This window comes from Marmota flaviventris, chromosome 3, assembly GCF_047511675.1.
Source record: "Marmota flaviventris isolate mMarFla1 chromosome 3, mMarFla1.hap1, whole genome shotgun sequence".
Taxonomy (NCBI): Eukaryota; Metazoa; Chordata; class Mammalia; order Rodentia; family Sciuridae; genus Marmota; species Marmota flaviventris.
The window spans coordinates 8,140,929-8,148,640 of record NC_092500.1 but is presented as its reverse complement, the minus strand read 5'-3'; the positions used below and the strand labels follow the sequence as shown (position 1 = coordinate 8,148,640).

General features: G+C 37.5%; 2 non-coding genes across 2 annotated transcripts; one reads left to right on the top strand and one right to left on the bottom strand.

Moving 5' to 3' along the window:
- Positions 1 to 332: 332 nt before the first annotated feature.
- On the top strand, positions 333 to 403 carry Trnaa-ggc (transfer RNA alanine (anticodon GGC)). Its single transcript has one exon. It is a non-coding gene; the product is annotated as a tRNA-Ala (tRNA).
- A 5,056-nt stretch (positions 404 to 5,459) lies between these two features.
- Positions 5,460 to 5,565, bottom strand: LOC114088744 (U6 spliceosomal RNA). Its single transcript, XR_003582050.2, has one exon. It is a non-coding gene; the product is annotated as a U6 spliceosomal RNA (small nuclear RNA).
- Between the last annotated feature and the right edge of the window lie 2,147 nt (positions 5,566 to 7,712).

The following is a 7,712-nucleotide window of genomic DNA, read 5'->3' as shown; positions in this document are numbered from 1 at the left end:
CAATCCCAGCCTCCCAGGTCACTGGGATTACAGGAGTGTACCACTGCGCCTGGTGACAGCTATTATTCTTAGTGTGTGATATCACAGCTACCTGCTGGGAGAAAAGTATCAGCTGCAGATTCGTGTAACACTTTTGGTAAGCCTAATCTAACTGTATTTTGTAGACTGTTGCAAGAATTAAATGAAAGTAGAGCATTTAACCCAGTTCTTGGAACACCATACTCTTCTTCCCTAAACTACTCAGAATGTAATTTCTCCTGCAGCTTGCCAAGCGGAGGTGAAGAGAAAGAAAATGTCCAAAGTGACAAAGAACATAAAAGACTATAGACTTAGAGGTGTAGCTCAGTGGTACAGTATGTGCCTGGCATGCACAAGGCCCTGGGTTCAATCCCCAGCACTGGCCCAGGTTGGGTACTGGATAGGATAGTATTTTAGTTTAATAAATAACATTATAGTAGGCAAACGCTTTGACCCAGGAACCACATTCCTAGAAAATTTTCTTAAAGAAGTAATCAGAAGGGCTGGGGTTGTGGCTCAGTGCTAGAGCACTTGCCTAGCATGTGTGAGGCATTGGGTTCAATCCTCGGTACCACATTAAAAAAAAAAAAAAAAAGATAAAATAAATGTGTTGTGTCCATCCACAACACAAAATTTGAAAAAAAGAGATAATCAGAAAAGTATAAAAAGATACATACATTAAGGATTTTATCACTACACTATTTATAATAGGAAAAAAAAAAAAAACCCAAGGAAACAATCTAGAAGTCTATCAGTAAGAATCCAATTATTATTATTATTTTTTGGGGGCGGGTACTGGCAATTGAACTTAGGGGCACTTGACCACATCCCCAGCCCTATTTTTGTATTTTACTTAGAGAAGGGTCTCACTGAGTTGCTTAGTGTCTTGCCATTGCTGAGGCTGGTTTTGAACTGGCAACCCTCCTGTCTCAGCCTCCTGAGCCATGGGGATTACAGGCATGCGCCACTGCACCTGGCATAATGAAACATTATTATAATACAATTATATGTAGCAACTAAAATTTTCACATATTTATTGACATTAAATTATATTTGAGATGAAAAAGTTACAGTTTGAAATAGATACAATAAAATATTAGTAATCATTTCTAGGCACTAGGAATACTGGAACACACACATACACCTCATTTTAATATTTTTCTTTCTTTTTTTTGGTGTGAGATGCTGGGAATTGAACCCAGGGCTTTGTGCATGCGAGCAAACACCCTATCAACTGAGCTATATTCCCAGCCCTTCTTTAATATTTTTCTATATTTTCTGAAAAACTTTAAATGACTACATTATTTTTGTAAGAAAAAAGCCTAAAGCTAACGTAAAAATTTTAAACCATGGGGCTGGGATTATGGCTCAGCGGTAGGGCGCTCGCCTAGCATGCACGGGAGCCCTGGGTTCGATCCTCAGCATCACATAAAAATAAATGAACGAAATAAAGGTATTGTGTTCAACTACAACTAAAAACATAAATATTTAAAAAAAATTTTTAAGCCAAATTAGAAAATATAGATGCTCCAAGGAGCATGAACCAAGTGAGAGATTATTCAGCATAATGTTAGGAAGTATGAATTCCTGCTTTAGACTCCCAATCCTTTGCTACGTGACCTAAGCCAGAAATGTATCTCAACTTCCTATCTATAGAGAATAAAAGTAATTAAGAGCCAGGTGCAATGGTCTGCATGTACTCCCAACTACTTAGGAGGCCAAGGCAGGACCATCACTTGAGTCTAAGAATTTGAGGCCTGCCTTGGACAATATAGTGAGACCCCAACTCTTAAAAAATAATAACAATTATCCCAAATATCACAACAGAATAGAGTGCATTAAAAAAAATACTGTACCTGTAAACTAACTGCAAATTAAAATTTAAAAATTTTCCTTCACTGCTTTTATAATTTTTAATCCACTAGCAAATGCAAGTTAAGTTTTATTCAGATAAAAACTCAGCTGAGTGCAGTGGTATAACCTGTAATCCCAGTGACCTGGGAGACTGAGGCTGGAAGATCATGAGTTTGAGGCCAGCCTTAGCAATTAAGTGAGGCCCTAAGCAACTTAGCAAGACTCTGTCTCAAAATAAAAAAGGCTGGGGATGGTAAAGTGTATCTGGGTTCAGTCCCCAGTACCAAAAGGAAAAAAAAAAGTTAGGATGGTTATGTTGTATGTTTTATCACAATTTTTTTAAATTGGGAAAATAGTACACCTTGAGTAGGCTAAGAAGAATTTTTCAAGTAAACATTTCTATATTGATGGAGAAAAAAATTTCAGAGTAGGTGGTCAGTCTTGACAATAACAGTAATTCAGAGTAAGTCTAAACTGTTCTTACTGGACCATCTTCAGACACAGAACTAAAACCATGTTCTGTGTGATTTCAAAAATCTTTTTAAAAAAATATTTTAAAAGCTGTTGGTGGACATTTATTTTATTTATTTACTTATTTATTCGTGGCACTGAGAATGGAGCCCAGTGCCTTGCACATGCTAGGCAAGTGCTCTACCACTGAGCCACAAAACCAGCCCTAGAAATCTGTTTAAGCTGGGAGTGGTGGTACACACCTGTAATCCCAGTGACTTGGGAGGCTGAGACAGAAGGATTTCAAGTTTGAGGCCAGCCTCAGCAACTTTTCAAATTAAAAAATTTTAAAATTTACAGCAAAAGGATCTCACCTTCTTTCTTTAGACCCAAGTCTAAATATAGACAAAACTGTTAAGGATGGAATTCTAGTAACTCTACTCCCTAATTGAGGGTTCTCAATCCCTAAGGCTCTTTCCTCTCCTCCATTTCAACATGTGTTTAACCCAGGGGTTTAGGTTGAAAAGCTTTTTTGGATGTAATTTTAATGTAGAGATAGTAAAGCAATTTGCAAATGCTGTTTATTTATAAGAGAGTCCTTTACCCACTACTACTTAGTGTGTTCCTAGTTCAAATGTTACCTTCTAACCACAAAGTTCAAGATGGAGTAGGTCTGGCCTCCCCATACTCCCAAAGCAACTCCTGAACATTTACATTTTTTTCATCAGAACTCAATAGAGGGAGAATTCTAAGATTCTAAGTTGTTTCTGACTCCCATATTGAACAATGATGAGAGCAGAGACTTGAGTATTATTTATCTTTATAATCCCAGCAACTGGCATAGTGCTTAGATACGGTAGATAATGAAAAATGACTCCTTGAATACATGAACAGAACATTTTTCTTGGAATAGGAATGTGTAATTTACTAAGGCCCTCCATACTGCACCCACACAGGGAGCCACCTATTAGGCTGGCAATCTACTTTGCCAACGGGTTTCACAGAATCTAAAGCAAAACAAGAATGAGATATACAAGGAACATTTATTAGATGATACCATTAGGGAAGATAATTTGGGTGTCTCCTTTTAAAGCAAAAAATAATGAGTGCTTAAAGGTTAAGAAATCTAACTATCAAAATAAAATATATTTCAAAAAAGTGTGCACAAATTAAGGGAAAAAATCCTGAAAAAAAACTTGATAATCAACCAAGAAAACACCAGAGTGCAAGACACCTAACACATGTAAACTCTTAATTAGCAAATAGATAAATCTGAGTGGAGAAAAATCAGCATGCTGTGTTTAACCAGAAAGACCCAACAACTAGGTGCCTATAACGAACAAGACTACTACTTGATGAAGACCCATTCCCCCCCTTAAAAACTCAATTCTCCAGAGCTGGGGCAGTAGCTCAGTGGTAGAGTGTGCTTGCCTAGCACACGTGAGGCAGTGGGTTCGATCCTTAGCACCACCTAAAAAAATCAATAAAATATTGTGTTCATCTACAACTAATTTTTTTTGAGAGAGAGAGAGAGAGAGAGAGAAAGAGAGTTTTTTAATATTTATTTTTTAGTTTTTGGCGGACACAACAACAACTTTGTTTGTATGTGGTGCTGAGGATCGAACCCGGGCCGCACGCATGCCAGGCGAGCGCGCTACCGCTTGAGTCACATCCCCAGCCCCTAAAAAATATTTTTTAAAAATACTATGGAAGTACAAAGAAAAGCCTGTGTGGATAGGTGGGGAAAAAAGTTCCAGAAAGGCCTCCAGGAACAGCTGATGCCTGATCTGAGCAGGAATTCACTAGTAATAGGAAGAGATTCCTGTTGGACCAGAAAGCATAAAGAAAGGCAATAAGTAAGGCACGAAATGGCACGGACTCAAGGAGTCACCTTTGGACAGAGGCCACAGGCTTCCCTGGAGCCATGTGGTATCATAATGGAGTACTAATAGTTCTTAACAGAAACAACTGCGTGTCATCAATCATATACCCACCTAGGATGTAAAGGGGAGCTACACACTGACTTTGATGGTTTTAAGGAACCTGAAGGATGTAGAGTGGCAGTGCAGAAAGTTTTAAAGTCAGCTTAATTCTGACTCCTGATTTCTATTCATGACTGTCCATATGTTGCTCTTTAAACCTTGGACACCTCATCTGCTAGTGGGAATGAACCCCATGAGTTTGGAATTATTACAAGGATAGATCAACTACAACTGGCATTCAACTCATGGAAGTTCCATTACCTATTTTTGGGCAGTACAATTAATTTCAAAGTACTTCTTGCCATTAACGTCTTTACAGATTGGACTCCATTGGTGGGTTCTACAGTTCACTGCCCTGTGTGTACCTGTCAGTTTTTGAACATCTCCTCATTGAGTGCTGTGTCAGGCACTGGTGCCTTGTCTCTCCTTCTGACTCTCACAACTCCTAATTTCCTTTGCACTCTGTCTTTAAATGATAATTTTCTTCTCTCACCCATGCCACAGAAAACCTTTTTTTCTTGCTCATTAAGTTCTACTGAACATACTTTTCAGGGGCTACCAGTATGCCCCACAAAGATCAGCACTAACCCAGGGCCCTTTCATTTACATAGTGGTAAAAAGCCCGTAAGGTCTCAATCAGGCACATTTATTGCATATATAAATATCCTACAAATGAGCCTTCCTATGTATGTGGTATACTGGTGACATTCAGTACTGCCAGATAAGTAATTTCCCCACCAGGCTCTCCTTAGATGTGTGGTATTTAGCCTCAAGGTCACTGTTCTGAGCTTTTCAAAAAGCCAAGGTGAGTCACTAGCTTGGCCAGTGATTGACTTTCTGCTATTGAATCAATTCATGTTTACTGATTGTTTTTTTTTTTTAGAAAAAGGAAAAAGGTTTATTGCTTTGCTAGCAGACTTCTGTCCTGAAGACTATGATTCTGCCCATCAGCAGGAACAGGGGGCTTTTAAAGAGTTAACTCAGGTTTAACATAAGTTTTGGGAGGATTTAATTTAAAAATTGAATAAAATATAAAATTACTGGACTTAGCTTCTCTCATCATCACTTTCTTTGGCTTTTTACCATTTACTTAAAATAAACATTTTACACTCATTATTCTTTCCAGTCCAAAAAACAAAACAAAAACCCAGAATCAAAAACATGGAACACTTGATGAATCTGTGTGTCACCCTTGTACAGGGGCTGTGCTAGTTTTCTTTGTACCATCCCAATTTTAGTACTTGTGCTGCTGAAATAGCACTTGGCTTCTTTCTTGAGAAGATAAAACCAAAAGCCTCCCAGAAAAAAAATATTCACAATTAAAACCAATGGAAAGAGGAAAAGCTGCCCCACAGTCAAACAGTGGTTTTCTTGGTTCAAACAGCATTTATTAAGCACATATATGTCAAATATTGTGCCAGATGCTTCCCCCCACCCTCTTTAATCCTCAGAACAGCCCTAAGAAGTAATCTTTTTTGTGTGGTGCTGAGGATAGAACCCAGGACCTCCCACATGGTAGGCAAGTGCTCTATGACTGAGCTACATTCCTAACCTGAAAAGTAATCATTTCTGTTTGATAGTGGAAGACACAGAGGCTCACAAAGGTTAAATGATTTATCTGTGGCAACAAGTCTGATTTGAAAGAAGGAAAACTGGCAACCAGGTCTGGCTCAAAATCTAGAGTGTCTTCCACTTGACTAGTTACATCTACTCAAATAGCTGTATTCCTAATCAATAACAATAATAATAGTCACTGCTAATATTTATCTAGCTCTTCTCATGTGGCAAGCACTGTGCTAAGTAATTTATGTGTGTGACCTCATTTAATCCTTCAAATCACCCCATGAGCTAGTTTTATCATGATCTCTATTCTATAGTTAAGGAAAATGACTCTTCTAATAGTTCATGAATGGCTTTGTTCCCAGAGCTGGTAAGGAATAAAGCCAAAGTTTGAATGAGGTCTAATTTCAGAACCCATACTTTTAATCTTATACCAGACTCAACAAGCCAGTCTCAATTCCTTGTTAATTAAATGGGGATACTGCTACTTGTCCCTACCTATCTCACAGAGATACTGGGATTATAAAACAAGGAAAATGTAGAAGCTTTGTGAAAGGAAATTGCTATATAAATCTGAGCACTGCCAAGCTTCACTCAGATCTTCCCCAACTCCAATGATTGCAAAGGGATTTAGCTGACATAATTAGCTCCACGTACCCTCTGAAGTGGGTTGTGAATATTATTATTTCCACTTTTCAAAGATGAAGCACAGGAAAGATGACATCATTTTCCATTCAGTGATAAAACTGGGAATAAAACCCAAGATTTCTAACTCCCACCGCTTATGTTCTTCTTATGGTAAATCCTATTTTTACATTTCAAAGTTAATTGTAAAATAGTAAAGGGCAGAAGTATTACAGTGTCCACTTCAAACAGAGATTAAATACTTACAGAAATTAAATTTTCTACTGCAGCAACATTAATGTAATCCCTAAGGTATTAATCCTCTATATTCTAGAGAAACTGTCAAAGGAGGGAAAAAACAAAACAAAACAAAAAAAAAAAACAAAAAAACACCCAAACCCAAAAAACTCCATTTTCCTAGTATGAACTTTAGAGTTCTTTAAGTTTCTCAATCAAGTTATTATTAATCAAAGGTTACAAAACTAGGTAGTTATTACCTAGTTTGCCTAGTTTGAACTAGTGATTCTATAAGCTTCCACAAGGAACACAAAATCTCAATATTAAATTGCTCTCTCATAAATTCAGAAAAAAAGGAAACATCAAGTACATTCTCACATCAGGAACATCTAATATAGCTATATATTTTGGGTTCTAAGTTACTCTAACATACCAATCCATAATACTCTGAGCTCAAAAAGTTTCAAAGTGAAGAGAATAATCACTCTCCTACTGCATAGAAGACAAAATAATAGTTTTGTGCTTCTACCTAAGACCCCCCATAGACACTCACAAACCTTAAAGTAAAATTAAAAGTAGTGATGGGGCTAACTTTGTCTTCAATTCTTTGGCTTAGAGAACAAATATTCAGTCTAGTTCCTTCTAATTCTTGTTTTCTAGAACAATACTATGCTCTTTCAATTAGTACTAGTCTAATAATCACATATTTTGAAATTACCACAGGGATCAAGGAGGGGAAAACAAGAGAAATTTTCACTCTCAAAACTGATCTAGGGGCTGGGGATGTGGCTCAAGCAGTAGCGCGCTCGCCTGGCATGCGTGCGGCCTGGGTTTGATCCTCAGCACCACATACAAACAAAGATGTTGTGTCCGCCGAAAACTAAAAAATGAATATTAAAAAAAATTCTCTCTCTCTCAATCTCTAAAAAAAAAAAAACCTGATCTAAACACTGAGGTCCACTGACACATCACTATTACTCCCTCTGA